Below are 17,061 nucleotides of genomic sequence, written 5' to 3'. Positions count from 1 at the left end.
ACAGCAGAAGAGATATTTATTGACCAGCAGAGATAAAGCAAATGACTACTCAAGACTGATAGCAATTGTAACAGGCTGTACTACCAGAGTGATTATCTTAACATCAGCTCTCAACCTTCCCTCCCTGACGTTCTGTCTTGCCTTCCTTTTGTTTCCTCAGGAGGTTGATTCTATCTTCTTTTCACAAAAGATATATCCTACTTGTAATTGGCGTTGGAGCTCTGGAAGACACAGTTCCCAGCTTTCTGATTTACTGTGAGGGCGACAATGGCAGCTCTGCTTTATTCCTTTAAAATGGCTACCTGTTGCTGCATGTATTAACTTTCTGCTCTTGATCCTTATATTTAAGACTCCTACTTCTCTACTTTATTTGACTTGCCAGCCAGCCAGCCAAAATAATGCAGCAGAAGTGTGGCTGTTTCTTAACTAACCGTCAAATCCAGTGACTTTTCCTCAAAGGAGCATTTATGTTTTAGACAATTACACTCGCCCAGCAGTCAAACTGCAATAAAGCCTTATTTGGAAAATGGGATCCTCTCTCAAGGCAGAAGAGCCTTTGGCTGTATCTACATGCTCTATGAATGTGTATATACCAGGGAGTTAGTTCAGAGATGGTAAGATACTTGACAGTATAAGAGAAAATGTGCCCTTTCACATTCTCTCCACCCACCCATGCACCAAGCTGGGTAAAAAGGTCATCAATACCACCAACATCCACTGATAAAATTACAATCTGTGTGGGTCATGTTTGCCTCCATTATTTTTTCGCCCATTTCTACCACTCCTTGTTGAGCCTACAGGATAGAATAGTGGTGGCCACATTATGGACATTACTTCAGCAACACCTCTTTCTGTCCACAATTTATGTCCACATGTAGTTGAACAGGTAATACCAGGTGTGAGAAGCTGTGTGCTGGCTTGGACCATTAGATATTTGCCCAGTTCGTTCCTTTAAAATGTTACAACATTGTTTTGCATATTAAATGTATATGTTCCGTTGCATCATATTGACCACCAGCTTCTCTGGGAAGAGGTACAAATGCAGACCAGAAGTAGAGCTGAGGCATTTTTGTTGGAAACAGAAAAGAAGGAAAGGGGGAAAAAGATATATGAGATATGATGATGTTGGTCATGATCACATCCAATTGCACTTCTCACTTGTTGTTGAATACTGAACAAGATGCAATGGGGGGGATCTAGACATCTGATTTCAAAAGTGGTAGCTAAACCACAGGCAGTCACAATACTTATGGCTAATAACAGACACATGGAGCTCAAAAAGGAAGGGAACTAACTCCCCAGAGAGAACAGGTATACAACCCCTGTGTGGTTGCCCTGACTGTTATTAGCACAGTCTTCCCTGGGTTGGCTTGTGGCAGTGTGCCAGGAGAAGTTGAACCTTGGTCAGTCATTTTGTGTTGAGTTATTTTTCTGCTCTGTAGTTCTCATGTTTTGCCTGATGAGATGTGCCTCTCCCCACAGAATGCACTCAGGATACAGTGGCCACAGCAGTGTATCTCTGGTCTTCATCTAATGTGAGCATATGTTTCCTCAGTGCAAGCTTCAAATATCCCATTTATTAGCATTTTCCAAAAAAAAAAAAAGTATATATTTAAATAGCCTTTCTTCAGAGGAAGATAGCATTTGAATACTAACATTGGGCCATTCAGGATGGTTGCTTTTATTTAAAAGCAACAAAGATTCTTGTAATGGTTGTTGTGGGTTTTTCGGGCTTCTTGGCCATGTTCTGAAGGTGGTTTTTCCTAACGTTTCATCAGTCTCTGTGGCCGGCATCTTCATCTCTGAAGATGCCGGCCACAGAGACTGGCGAAACGTTAGGAAAAACCACCTTCAGAACATGGCCAAGAAGCCCGAAAAACCCAAAACAACCATTAGATCCCGGCTGTGAAAGCCTTCACGAATACATTCTTGTAATGCCTGAAGTACATGTTTTATTTAGCACAGGCTTTTCTAGACTGCTGCCCAGCATCTGAAGAAATTGGCCACAATCAACAAAACCTGGTGCCAAACAAAACTCTCTGAAACTTCATAAGGTGTCACAGGTCTATTATGTTTTGCTAGAACAGAGTAACAGGGCTACCCTTTTACGACTTTTTTAAAAAATAAGTTAAAAGCTTACTTTGTAGAGCCTCTTAATCAATAGCAGATTGCTTTCAGCCTCACTCTCCTATCCTAAAATCCTTTAAAGTTTTCATTAAGGTTCATTATACTTGAGTTATAAATAAATTCCAGGAACCATCACAATTAAAATGCATTGCTTAATCAGTCTAGGTCTGTTTACCACTTTAAATTTAAAGTTTGTGTTCATGGTGGCTCGTCATGAAGCCTAAAAAGTATAAATTTAACTACAGCTGGCCTTAAGGCTTGTGGCTGATAGACAAATGATGAGAATACCTAGAATGCTATTTATTGCTCTACACTGAAGCCGAGGGTTCTAGAGTGCCACCAAGGTTTTTTAATGTATGCAATCCAACACACAGGCATATTCAGTTCTGTCTGCACACTACTTCCATGGTATAAGAAGAACCATGCAGTAACAGACTGAAGGTCCTATCTAGTCCAGCATTCTGTTTGCAGATTTGTCCATGGGAAACTTTCCAGCAAGACATGAAGGCAACTGCATCCTGTCCCTCCTATTCTGCTTCAACTATGTAAAGAGGCCTACTAAACTTCTGAATGTATGATTACTTCAGAATGTATTATTACTCAAACAAATTTATATTTTCCCATGTAAACAAATTTTGAACCAGGGTATTAAATCTATACAAGATATTGTTATTGATCTAACTTCTTACTCCTCTGCCTGACACTTGACTTGTCCATGATTTAATAGAGGCTATTCACTTGTTAGTGGGATGTGGTGGCGCTGTGGGCTAAACCACAGAAGCCTCTGCTGCAGGGTCAGAAGACTAGCAGTCGTAAGATCGAATCCATGTGACGGAGTGAGCTCCCGTCGCTTTGTCCCAGCTCCTCGCCAATCTAGCAGTTCGAAAGCATGCAAATGCGAGTAGATAAATAGGTACCACCTCGGTGGGAAGGAAAAATGGCGTTCCCTAGTCACGCTGGCCATGTGACAACGGAAACTGTCTTTGGACAAGCACTGACTCTACAGCTTGAAAATGGGATGAGCACCGCTCCCTAGAGTTGGACACGACTGGACTGAAAAATGTCAAGGGGAACCTTTACTTTTATTCACTTGTTACTCAGACATCCCAACCATACAGAACCCTTGCACATATGGAGGTGTCCTTTGAAAACAACTACATTCAATATGGAGAAGGTGATGTAATGCCAGGGATGGGTTTAAAAGAATGACTTAAAACACTGTTCAGTATGCACTGTTCAGTACAGTATGGCTCCCTTATGGGTTATGTGTGAATGGGATGATAGATAACAAGCTCTCTGATTCTGTTCCCTTCTATAAGGTATTAATTACACACTTCAATATTGGCAGCAGAGGTGAGAAACAGGCAACCCCCAGCTACAAGTCAGGCCATTCGTGTACCCCACTAAGACCCTTTTCTTCTGCCAAGAAATTTTTCCCTACTGAACAAATTCCAGTGATACAGCTGGGAAGCATGGCATGCCAGAACAGCACACCTTGTTCCCAAGCAAAATGGCACTCTGGAGGACTGTCTAGAATGTGGTTTCTGATGAGAAACAAAGCATCTTATCTTTGGGTGCCCTGTTTTCAAGTAGAATTGCCAGGATTTCTGTGGTGATGACAGGAGAAACTATTTCCCTCCAATAGGATCTGGGGTGGGCAATCCAGCCTTCACAACCACTAGAAATTACATATCCTTGATTTACAGGGTATGTAGAGTAGTAACCCACCCCAATTTACCTGTGCGGAACTACCAGGGGAAACAATAGTATTAATTGAATGATAGAGTGGAAAGAGGTTTGCACACTGGAAATCCCATGCTGCTAGTCATCTGTACTTCAGGGTTCCTTGAATAGTTACTTCTAAGGGACTAGTCTCCTAGAAACTCCAAGTACCCATGGCAAGCATGAGTGAGGATGCTATGGATGGTATTCTTCAGTGGGATTAGTTAAGCTGTCACTTTGCAGATCCTGCTGACTAGGCTGTTGACATAGCCATGCTTGAGACTTTTCTTGAACAAGCAGGCAGATGGCCTTTTACTTCAGCCTGTGACCAGGTACTTTAGCAGCTGTTGCCATTGCAATTATGGCCTTGAGAAGTGGTCATGTCCCCCTCATTAGGGCCAATAAAGCATTTATATCCATGTTAGTTCTTACCTATCAGTCAGAAGCTTATGGTAGCAAAGGCTTCAACTCTTCCTTCGCCAAAGTTTCTACTGGAACATGTTAATACTGAAGCAACAAAGGAAAATATATCAATGTAGACATTTGTTTAAATAGGATATGGGGGCATGTCTTTAGGCAACCTTTAAGAGGTTTGGCTGGGAGGGACCTTTCTGAACTGGGGTGACTGTCAGTCAATCCAGAAGTAACCCACTGTTCCCTCTCTACCACTGATTTTGAAGGGAACCATGCCTGTCTGCTTGAGAGTATTTTCCCTTCCTTTTTCAGCCTTCTGTTAGTCATGTAGTTACAAGTCAGTTAAGATTTGTTCCTGTAACAAGTCATTTTTGCTACACTACGCTCTTTTTAATTTTTTCCAGAACTGTGAGTAAATGAAACCTTTTTATTCTTTCTCTTACCAATGACTCAAAGTAAGTTATTGAGACTGTAAATGCTAGTTGATGAGAACCAAAAGGGCTGGTCTGCTCCGGGGAAACTGGAAGCTAATTCTGCTCTAAAGGTCCCTGCTCTATCTGCTGCAAAGTTAAGAGGTTTCTAGCCAAACGTTTTTACACCCTGTCAAGATTTTCTTCCCAGGGTTGATTCCATATGGAGTTGGAAACCATTCTCATGGCCTTCCTTACAGAAATGTGTATATAAGTCTACATGTATTTTCACAATGTATGAATTTTAATATACATAATTGTTGAAGTTTCCATTGATAAAAGCTTATGTGCATTGTATATACTGTCTTTTTACTTGTGTGACTTTTTCCCAATAAATTGCGGCAGCACAAGACTTTGTCCACCATTTCCCCCTTCCAACATGTACTGCATTCTTCACAAATGCCCAGCTATCCTAGATGGTTCATGTCCTATCCTGTTGCAAGTCTTTCTCAAGTGTTTGTCTACAGAAATGAACACTAACGAATAAAGAGTTGTACACATCCATGGAGTTCATGGCTGCCAACGGCTACTAGTCATGAGAGCTCTAAACCACCTCCCGTATCACATAAAGCATATCTCTGATGTCCATTTGCTTCAGAAAAGCAGCAAGGGAAGACTATTAACCGAATATCTTATTTATGGTCTGCCCCTAAGCATCTGATTGTCTCCAGTGGTAAAATGACGCAGAAGGTGATAGCCCTTTGGACTGATCCAGCAGAGATCTTCTTATGGTATTAATATATGAGAAAAAACAGGTATATCCCGAAGATAGCAAGCCTGTCTTGAAGTAAACAAATAAAATAAACAAATCTTCATGTCTACTATTCCCAGCCATCCAATAGAACTCACAGTACTGTACAATACCCATTCTCAAGGCCACTGTAACACAGTGAACTGAACAAACAGTAAATGGAGGTAATAGGGCTCTGTGGGAAGGAAGCAGAGAGAGAAACAGAAATTTGAAAGCTGAAGCTGAATTTGAAGAAAGGAGGAGCCAATTTAAAAAGAGGGCAGTGGAAAGATAAAAAGAAAATTATAACAGCTGCAATATTCAGTTGGTAGAATAAAGTACTGTACATGATATGAAAGGCAAGTGTGCTAGAGAGCACCCGAGAGCCAGTTTTATCAAACATCCAGCTACTTTGAAGTGAACAAAACAGACGATGTGCACATTTTAGAAATAAATATTTTTTTAATGTGGTTATGCTGCCTGGATAGCTCGGTGGTTTACGTCGGTATCAGACTGCAGAGCCAGATGCTGGAGGTTTGATTCCTCCCTGTGTCTCCTGTGAACAGAGTCAGCCTGTGGACAAGTTGCACGGTCACAGGGCACCTCCAGAAGAAATGAATGGTAAACCACTTCTGGGTATTCTGCACCTAGAAAACTCTGAAAAAGGGTCGCTACAAGTCAGAATTGACTTGATAGCACATTATTATTTGTTATTTTAATAATGCGGTCTTACTTGTTCAATGAGAGTGTTTCCATGGTTACCCCAAGCCTAATCTATGAAAAATGTTTTACTATGCTGTGGTAGGCTATCCTCAATACATATCCCATTTTTATTTAAGCACATCCACTGAAGACCTTTGAAGATATTTGGAAGAAATCACAAGTAGCATTTAGATGGCTGTTTCACAGAACTGACATGGAAAAAAAAGTCAGGTATCTCTGGGTCTGTTTTTATCAATTATTTGGAAGAGAGACATTGAAATCATTGCTTACAAAGTCTGCAGGTAAACATTTCAGTCCCTTCCAATTTATTTATTAAGCGTTCCCATCCCTTCCTTTCCCTTCCTTTTTTCCCCCTCCCCCTGGTCAAAAATGTGTCATACATCAATCTGTCCCCCCCCCCCCTTTTGCTGGTTCCCTCCACACACAGGTGTAGGATATCTGCTGAACTTTCTCTGTCACCATCATACGTACAGGGTGACTTCATGGTCAATTACAACAGGATTTGCTCTGCTTATAAAAAACGTGAAATCATTTCTTTTCTTACTATCTGCATGACATACAAGGCTATTTTGAATTGGTCCAGCCTATTTAAAGCCCAACCAACTTTTTTTTTCTCTGCCTCCAGAGGGCTAATATTTTTTTCTTGATGGGAGGATTTGATTGGGCTTTCCCCCCTGCAGACATTGTTGTAAAGATGGGGAGAGGGTGGTGTCTGTAGTGCCAGCATTCAGCTCTCTCCAAATATTAAAACAATAAATGAGAATTAATAACATTATATTAAAAGTGTTAGGTAAAATTATTACTAAAACCAGATTTAGAAGCAACAAAATACAAAGCATCCTATTTATTGTCTTCTACACAGTCAGTGACTAAGTAAAAGCCTGCCCGAAGAGAAGGGTCCTTGTCCATTTGAGGCAGAACAGCAATGATGAGGTCAAGCAGGCCTCCCATGGGAGGAAATTCCAAATTCTGGGTGCAATGACAGAGAAAGTTTAATTTCATGTCCCCACCAGGCACCTGTGAGGTATTAACACTCAGGCAGGCTTATAAAGAGAGATGTGGTCCTTGAGATATCTTGGGCCCAAGCTGTTTAGGCCTTTATAGTTAAAACCAGCATTTTTAATTGTGCCTGGAAATGGATCGGCAACCAGTAGAGGTGCAGTAACAGGGGAGTTGTATGTTCCGTGTAACCAGCCCTAGTTAATAATCCGACTGCAGTGCTTTGAACCTGTTGAAGTTTCTGAACACTTTCCAAAGGCAGGCCCACATAGAGCATATTATAGTAATCTGGCCTGGAAGTAACTAGGGCATGTGTCACAGCAGGCAGATTACATCTCTCAAAAAACGGCTGTAGCTGGCACACTAGTTTTAATTGTACAAAGGCACTCCTGGCCATCACTGAAACCTGGGCTTCCAGGCTCAGAGACGAATCCAGAAGCACCCCCAAACTGCACACCTGCTTTTTGGGGGAGTGTAACCCGTTCAACACCGACTGCATCCCTACTCCTTGATCTGCCTTTGAGCTGATAAGGAGCACCTCCGATTTGTTTGGATTCAGTTTATTTGCCCTCATCCAGTCCATTGTTGACACCAGACAAAGATCTAGAGCTGAAAGAAGCTTCCTTGGGTTTTGATGGAAATAAGAGACAGAGATGATTCCTGTGACTGGAGGTACAAATAACACAGAGAGCCCTATGTAAATGTTCAAAGAAAATGTGACTCTACAAAATGTGCAGTGCCTGTGGAAATGCATACGTGTTTCAACATTTTCAGTCCCTAAGACCTCAGACCTGGGACTGTGAAGGACTTTACACAGGGACATTCAACTAAACTCAATTAGGCCCCCCTTCAGACCTCTTTTTTCAAGATAGGAGTTGGATTGGAACCAGCATACTTAATATAGCTGGTGGTATTGGGGGGTGGCAGCCACACACCCACACCCATACACCATGTTTTATGCCCACACATTCTGTGATTACCTAACAAATGCTATAATTAAGTTTCTGCCCTGTGCAGGTTAACCTCCAAATCTCTTTCATCTCATCACATCTGATCACACTAGACTTCATTTCCGCATATAATAAAGATGTGAAATGCTGCCAGTCTGGTTTGTAATGGCGTTTCTCAAAATCTCACTAGCATTCCCATCTAGTAGCATATCAGCCTGCATTATTTTTATTCCTGTCCCCTGCTGAAATTTGTGCATCCTTTTCCAAAAGGTACAAAGTTGTCTATATATTTGTCTAACATACACTGTTTGTACCCCTTTTCCCTGTTGGCTAAATAATGGTTGTGGGCACGTTGAGAAGAGATACGTTTTTCCAAGTATATTCATAGTTTTCAGCATGTTGGTTCTTTGGAATTACATCACAGTCCTTGCATGTTTTCTCAACACAAGATGTATTTGGTCCTGTTGTTAGTCTCCGGAGGTGTGAAATGGGTACTTTTGTAGGGAAATGAGAACCAAACAAAGTATTTCCCATCCATATGCAGAAATCCCCTTGAGGAATAAAGATGTTATGGCAAATGTGTATTTTCTCACTTTAATACACTTTCCTTTCACTCACCAGTTTCATCAGAGTCATGTGCCTCAGTAATTAAGAACTGCAAGAGAAACTTCTGTTTAGTTTCTAGTCAAGGCTGGCCCTACTGTTTACTGCAGAAGGAGCCCAGCTCCATTCATACCATGAACCAGCAAAAACCAGCCTCTCAAGGTTGGCAATTTTAGTTCCAAAAATAGTTATTTACACTCCAAGGTACTAAGCCTTCAGGTAAAATATATATATTTTGTACCCCTTTTCCTGTAATACATTAGAGAGGAATCTGCAGGATGCTGGGATTAAAATATATTTTACAAGGCTATCAGCAGAAGGAAATCACCCTTAACATTTTCCCACATAATTATTAGCAGATTTGGCACCACATACTTTTTTTGTAATTCCTCTTGCTCTACATTATTTTCTTCCTTCTTCTTTTCCCTCTGCAGAGGAAAATGTATTAGTTTATTTCTCACAAGGCAGATTATAGTCACAATTACATTTTGGAGGCCAGATGTGCTAGCAGATTGGTCATCTGAGGGAACTGTGTATCTCAAAGATGCACACATGACTTCATGGGCAACAGAGAGAGAGAGAGAGAGAGAGAGAGAGAGAATCTTATCATTCATCCATTGCCAGGGTTCTTCACCACAATGTTCAAAAATTAGAACACATTCAACATTTCTCCCATCTACAAATGGGGGTACAATGGGAACATTTCTTGAATTCCATTCCCTTTCTGCACAGACTGAATCATTAGCATTTTTAACTTTATAAAATATGTCCATGAATCTCTTCATTTTAGAGGTAGTATCTTACCTCTTCAAAGCAGCCATTCTCAATCTTTTTTTGGCCACGACCAAGAAATCTAGGCTGAAGCAGGATTTTGTAAGTTGCATAACAAACCTTACAGGGTGGTGTGTGAAGAATTGTTTCCAGTCTATGCATAGCAAGCAATGAGAAATCTGAAGAGGGGGTGCTTCCTGCTCACAGGTAGACTCCACATGTGAAAATCTGAGTTCTTGCTCACGTATAGAGCACACATGTGAGGAGTTATCATCCTCTATGTGGCTGAGTTTTCTTTGGAAGATGAGGGCCAGGGGAACCTAGCACAGGAGTAGGTAACCCAAAGGACTAATGGGCCCAACTGGCAACCACATATCAAAGGCCTGGGAAGTTGAGGCATAGCCTAGGCCTCCTACAGAGGACCCAGTTCCTCTAGGACAGTGGTGCCTGACCTTGGGTCCCCAGGGGTACAAAATCCTGGCCAGCACAACTGGTAGTAGAGGAGGCTTCTGGTGTTCGTCCAAGAACACCTGGGGACCCAAGGTTGGGAAACACTGCTATAGGAGACAAATGATAGCTTGACAGATGACACCTCCTCTGATTGACAGAACTGCCAACTGAGGGAGAAGGGAATACTCTGGAAAGAAAATGGCAACCATCTGCAGTATATGTATTACCTGTCCTCCAGGGGGACAGGATTTCAGGGGATTCTGAGGTAACAACAAGCAAGCTCCAGGTTTACTTAGAAGAAGACTAGTTCATTGAGTAATTTACACAGGCACTCAATAGCTGGAATGGATGACAGTGTGGTTCACAAATCACAGCAAGAAGTCTAAATGCCCACTGAGTGAAAATAAAACAATCTTTATACATTTTTGCTGTTTGTACAAATAAGTTGCAGCTGGGTAATACAGTATGAGTTCACACACTTTGAAGAGTGCTACAGGCATGTGAACCACTTATTCTCTATTCAGTTTCCTACCATGATAAGCTCAGGTATGCATAAACAAGCTCATTAGGAGTGTTTGATAAGCACATCTGCTCTCACCGGCTCCCTTCATTTCCCCAAACATCATTAATGCAGCTTGACCATCTTCGTTCCATCTTGAAACGGTGGGAACACTGCTTAATCAGACAAAATGGAAGACAGGAGATTAAAATGGAAGGCAGACAGGTTTTCTAACTACAGGACCCAATAGTAGGTTATTAAGTGGAGCCAGTGAGAGAAGAGAGGGCTCCCACAATGAAGGACAATAAACACAATTAGGCCAGTGAGCAAAAACTGTCGGGGAAAATGAGCACATCTGGCTTTGATGCCTACTGCAGGATCCTTTGCCTTGAGTCTGCCAGAACCCCTTCTGAACAACTGAACTTGCTTATGGCCATGCCTCTGTCTACTCCCTGTTTGACCTGATGCCTTTGAATGAGAGTTATTTACAGGTTTACTGTTTGGCACTGGACTCTGACAGTTATTTCAGGCCTCATGAAACTTTGCTTATGACTGTTCTGTGCTTTGACATAGACTGACTTGCTTCCAAAATTCCTGCCTCCTGAGACTTGCTGTTTTAAGTCACAACAGCCGAAACAGACTTGGTGCTGCAAAAGCAATGGAAAGGGTGACACAAGATGCTCCTCTCTAAGTGTGTTCATGAACTCCAAGGTTATAACACCTCAGTAGAACTTCTGTGTTAAGAGAGAGAGACTGAGAAACTTCAATTAGAGTCTGAGAATGAGACAGTCTAAATGAGAGGAGAGAGAGAGAGAGACTGAGGATGAAAATCAGATGCTATATCTAGCGGGTCATTAAAAGGAAACATACCAGTGTTTCAGCTACGCAGTCCTCTCCCAGAACAGTGGCTAATACCCAGTTTCTTTTTATGGAGTGTGAGAGCTTTGTGAGCACAGCACACCAGTCAAGTTTCGGCTACTCCTACTTATATTCATACAAACTGCAAATCTCCCCACTGCTTTAGATGGGATTCTGCTCATGCAAAGGGTCTCTGGATTCCCCTGTGTGAGCAGCAGCAAAGAAGGAACTGTGCCCAGAAAAGACTGTTCTTCAGTACTTTTGCAGGCAACAGGATATTAGCCAATGGTTGACATCCTACTGCACAGCTCCTGCAGATCATAGAGATGATGTCATTATCAGTGACAAATCATTGCTGATGAAGGGCAAATCACTGCCAGTTAAAGATAACTTTGAAGTGGGCACAACCCATTCATCATACAATGAAGTTGCATGTACCCCCAAATCACCAAAGGAAGTCATGAATCAATGGTGATTTGCTACTGCTGCTGATATCTTAACCATTGGACAGATGAAAGAGTGTGACGGAATTTCAGTCTCTCTCTGACCAATCAGAATAAATGAAGAACTGTGTCAGAGTTTATCTCTTGATGACCAGTCATAAGGGAGATCCAAAAGCTTGCAGAATAAGAACCAGATGGCTTGTAACTCTGAAGATACTCCTGCTTCTTACAACTGAGAGAGTGTTCAGTTTGGGCTTTGCAAGCTAACACTACCCTGAGTTCTGGCTTTCTATTCCTGGAGATCTGCAACAAGAACAATAACTTCAAATTACTTCCGAAGCATTTAAGCACTATATCTCTCTACTTTTTCAAAGTCACAGGCAGCAGCACAAAAGGAAGCCAGGAGATACATGGGGGCTTGTGGAAGGATGCCGAGCACCTTCTGGCAATAGGTGAGAGGCAATAGTTGAGAGCAATATTGCTTCTCAGCAATAGTTGAGAGGTATCATTTCATATTTTCCCCTTCCCAGTTATGAACAAGCCAGAGAGGTTGTGACCTGACTGGGAAATGTAAAGATCTCTGCAGGGCATTGGCCATCTGTCAAGAATGCATTAGCAGTGGACGTCCTATGTTGAATGAGGGTTGCATGAAATGGATGCCTTAGAGTGCCTTCCAGCACTACGTTGTTCTCTTTCTGTGATTCTGATTTATCCATATCATGCTTCCCAAACATCCACAAGTCAGTGGTTACTGTTCATGTCACATTTTTAAAGTAATTCATTAGGTTACCTCTCGTTACTTACTTGCTTTCAAAAAATAGTTAATATTTCAAAAGAGTGTGGGACACTTTAAAATGACCCCACCAAAGCATTTTACTCCTCACCAAAGTAATGGGCGGAAAGTGTACATGTTACTCATTACACACACAAATGTGCATGCACCACACACAGAGAGAGTAAGGATACGACATGCAGGCAGGGCTCTTAAAAGGGATTGTTGCTGTGTCCTCTGTCCCCCCCCCCCAAAGCATTACTAGCAAAGTGTTGCTTCCAAGATTTGTGCTCAGCCCAGTTCATAAATAAACTGAAAGAATATAAAATACTGAAAGAAGATTGCAATTACCACCTTCCAAAGGAAACCAAACATGGCTAAGCAACAGACACACACTGTGACTTATCACCTTTCAGAGTAACTGGGCAAGCACAAGGCTTCTTTCTTCCAGATAACATGTCAGAGCCTGTGGGTTCCTTTTATTTAAGCCTCCCCTGGCTTTGATGATCTTCTGAGGCCAATCTCTGAGGATTCTGTGTGCCCAACAGTGCCTGATGCTGGATACCATATACATCTGAAATTCAAAGTCATCAAAACAGCAGAATACTGCAGCATCCTTCCTTATCCTGGGTTGCCCGTTATTGAACACCAGTTGTTTCAGATGAATGTTGTTGATATACAAAAATAAATAAATAAATAAAAATATAAAATAGCATGAAGTAAAGCTGTAAACCGGAGACACAAGTAGTACATAAATTAAACATAGCATAGACACAATTTCCTATGGTTGTCCATTCCCCAGAGCAATGGTGGAGAACCTATGGCCCTCCAGATGTTGGTGGACTCCAACTCCCATCAGCCTAGCATGCATGGCTCATAGTTAGAGATGATGGGATATAGCAAATTAACAACAGCCCATGTGACCTCTCTTCCTCCCTCTGACTGGTCAGAGAAGCAATGATTGAGTACACAGAAAAACGCATTCCATTGCTCTGAAAAAGCAGTGAATTAAAGCCATGTTCACTACAGGCCCCACATTATATTACTCTGAAAAGAAATACATTATCAAAGCAGTGCATTACCTGCAAGCCCTGGAAGGCTGCCGTAGTTGTCTATTTCTGATTTAAGAATCATGCCAGCACAGAACTCGACATGTTCAAATCCAACAGACTGCTTGGTTGTTATGGATTCTTGGTGCAGACAGCAATTGTACAGAAGACCACAACTTCACTCCTTTTGCTGCTGCCTGGCATACTACAGGAAAGCTCCCTTAGGACATAAATAAGATCAACCTCCATAAGTAGCTCCTGTTGAATATGTGATTCTACATCATCAAAACATGATCCAAAGTTCAATCATGAAAACACAACATCACTTACAGCTACACAAAATATAGTACAGTACAAGGTTTTGCTCAAATTACAGCTATAACTGTTTTCTTTATTGGTACTAAATATTAACCTCTATTGAAACTACTGACTTGATGAAATGTACTTTCAAATTACTAATCTTTGATACCTCAGTGAGCATTGATATTGTGAGCCTGCACATTTCTTGTTGAATGTACTAGGAATACGAGATAGTAGCACAAGAGTACAATTTCAGAAATACTTCATCAGTTTACTGCCCAATCAACCGCAGAACACATAGAGATTATACAGTTTTGTCACACACACACACATTCATTCACACACACACACACACACACACACACACACACACACACACACACACACACACACACACACACACACAGAGAGATCACATGGATCTTTAAGCAGTAGCAGGAGAGATTTGGGTTTATAGTGGTCAATGTAATTGACACTTGATGGTGCTGTAGCTCTATGTACTTTCCTTTTAGCCCTCTCTTCCCAGGTTACCATATTTAGAAACAGGTTGTAAATCTTCTCTGACAAAAATGGATCTTAAAAGCCCAGGCCAGTGCATCAAGAGTCTGTGCCCCTGGCATAGAATCAGCAACAGAGAGACAAATTTTTTAGATGCTGAAAGATCAATGAGCTGGTGGTTTTAGGAAGGCTCTTTTGGAACCCTTTGCTTTTTTCCCCTTAAGAGTTACTCATATAAAGCATGATATTTAGGAGATTCAGAAGACACTCAAGAAATCCAGGATTCACAGATATTATAAATATTTGGATAAGATATGGAAATTTGTAAGCTGGCAAAACTGGCAAAAAAACTACCACATACCCTCCCCCTCACATTATGGATCAGGTTATTGTATTTATTTTTTCTTAACTAGAACAGTCAACCCTCCTCTTGGAATCAGTGGGTAAATTTGAATATATAGATATTTGGGCTGGGTGGGAGGAACCCAGCATTTCATTTCATGTTATGTGCATGTTTCTTGTGGAATTTGTATCATAAATATTGCCTTCCCAATTTAAAGTGGAGCAAAGTTGGGTGCAGCTGCTGCCAGCTACCCATTCTTGCTTTAAATTCAGGGGTAGTTTATGGCTCAGGCAGGTGGGGTGCTCATCCAGACATTTCAGGGATGAGTTGCTCCCTCCCCTATTTGGGCCATGTATTTGCATAGGTCTCATCTACATTTATTCTAGCTCATTTAATTTTCTGAGATGATGCTTTAAAGCTCACTGTATGTTCTCCTCAGACATACAGACCTTCTGGCCCTCACAACCTTTCCCTCTAAAAAAAACACATTCCCCCAGTTAGCTACCATTGAGTATTATGTTTGAACTCTAAGCTTGCCTGGAAAAGAATCAGCTGTAAACAATTGATTTTGTGGGAAAGCTTTAGACAAGGGGAAGATTTAGCATGAGCTGTATTTTAAATTGCCCACAAGCTATGCTTTACTAGATAATGGTGACTACTATTGATATATTTTTCCCCTCTTAAATCAGATTCCTGGATATTCCTGCTGGGGACAAGCCTCCAGATATATCATATGTGATTTGCACAGTGTCATAAAAATGCTTGTGTTTAGATCATGTCAATTGGGTCAGACTGAGACTTAATCATACTTAGAACCCATCTATTGGAGTCTATGAGACGTGGCACCCCAAAGACTAACTGCTACATTTTATTGTGAGCTTTTCTGGACAAGTCCACTTCCTCAGACAAAAGAGGTTCACATTAGAATATAGCAGTTAGTCCTTAAGATGCCATATTCTTTCTTTCTTCTTTATTTTGGTTTTTTTCCTGATACTGTTAGTAGACCGACAGACATAATACATTTAACATGCTCAGAGGCTACCTAAATGTATTCCTGCATATCATGTAATGCTAAAGAATCCTCTGTATTGCCTTTTACTAATATGTATGTAATGCTAAAGAATCCTCTGTACTGCCTTTTACTGATATGTATGTAATGCCAACTTTTTGATGCATGTACCTTGTAAGCAATGTAATACTTTACTTCTGATCATTGCAACAGATATGTAATATTTTATTCTTGAAATGCATATCCTGAGGATTGGCCAGAGAAACGAACAGAATAGACAGGGAGAAGGGGATAGTTTACACTTCAACAGCTACAACATGCTTCACTTGTGAGATAAGCCAGACTACAAGAGGAAACAATATAAGAGTAATATAAGGAGATATCCTCAGCTATCTTCCTCCCCAAAAGAACAACAAAGGGGCCATCTGACTCAGGGGCAGAGTCATCAAGGACATTTATGAAGACAAATACCCTAGATAGTTGACCCTAATGTGCGAGGAGAAGAAAACAAAAACGCCACAAATCTAGCAACTTGGGTTATTTTACATATACAAAGAAAGTAACATCAACATGGGGAAGGGAGATAAAAGTAATTCAGATGCACTCCTTGCAGACATCCTGACTCCTCAAGAGAACATCTCAATCCTAGGTCAACTGGACACGAGGGCATAACATGGACATTGTAGTCCGACCAATTAGAATAACCTCTGGAACTTCTTTGGCCAATAATCAGGAAGATCCTATGTCAAAGACCCAAAGAACCAATCAGGTCAAAACCCCTATATCCCCAACGCTGTATCTCAAAACCTATATAATGTTTATGCTCCTATTGTTCAGGGTCCATCTCTGCCTTTAAGAGGTTGGGCCCTGGCTGTGTATTTTAATAAATTGGCATAATAGACAGTCGGTTTTTGCATCTTGGTCTGTGTTCTTCGCCGGAGATAAAGAACCCATTTTCAGGGGTAACAATACAGTAACATTGCTGCCTCTTCTAATACTACATCTACTGGATTTACATTACTCAGTGTACTCATTAACATAATGCTCATTGATTTCAATGGCTCATGACTGATACTGGATCAAATCTATTAAGTCTCAACTATGTAGATGCTTGCTGACTTATTTAAAATCAGGTTCTAAAAGATGCACTTAAATTAACTCCCAGTATGTGTATCTATGTACTCCTATACCCACTGACCTGGTAATTTAGTCTTACAGAACCTTTTCAGTCTTCAAAATATGTTGCATTTTGTCATAAGGTCTGAGGTTCTTCCCCATTTCTATATCTCTCAGAAAGTGGCAATATTAATGAGGCTGTATTAAAATAGACA

General features: G+C 41.0%; 1 long non-coding RNA gene across 1 annotated transcript in view; it reads left to right on the top strand.

Moving 5' to 3' along the window:
• The window catches only part of LOC144588159 (uncharacterized), a 30,265-nt gene extending 13,632 nt beyond the window's left edge, over window positions 1-16,633 (top strand). Inside the window, exon 2 of the long non-coding RNA XR_013543533.1 lies at window positions 161-16,633. This is a non-coding gene — a long non-coding RNA (uncharacterized LOC144588159). The remainder of the gene's footprint in view (window positions 1-160) is intronic.
• Window positions 16,634-17,061: the final 428 nt, after the last annotated feature.

This window comes from Pogona vitticeps, chromosome 3 (genome assembly GCF_051106095.1).
Source record: "Pogona vitticeps strain Pit_001003342236 chromosome 3, PviZW2.1, whole genome shotgun sequence".
In the NCBI taxonomy this organism is placed as follows: domain Eukaryota; kingdom Metazoa; phylum Chordata; class Lepidosauria; order Squamata; family Agamidae; genus Pogona; species Pogona vitticeps.
The sequence above is the reverse complement of the archived record's forward strand: the minus strand, read 5'-3'. Positions and strand labels throughout refer to the sequence as shown.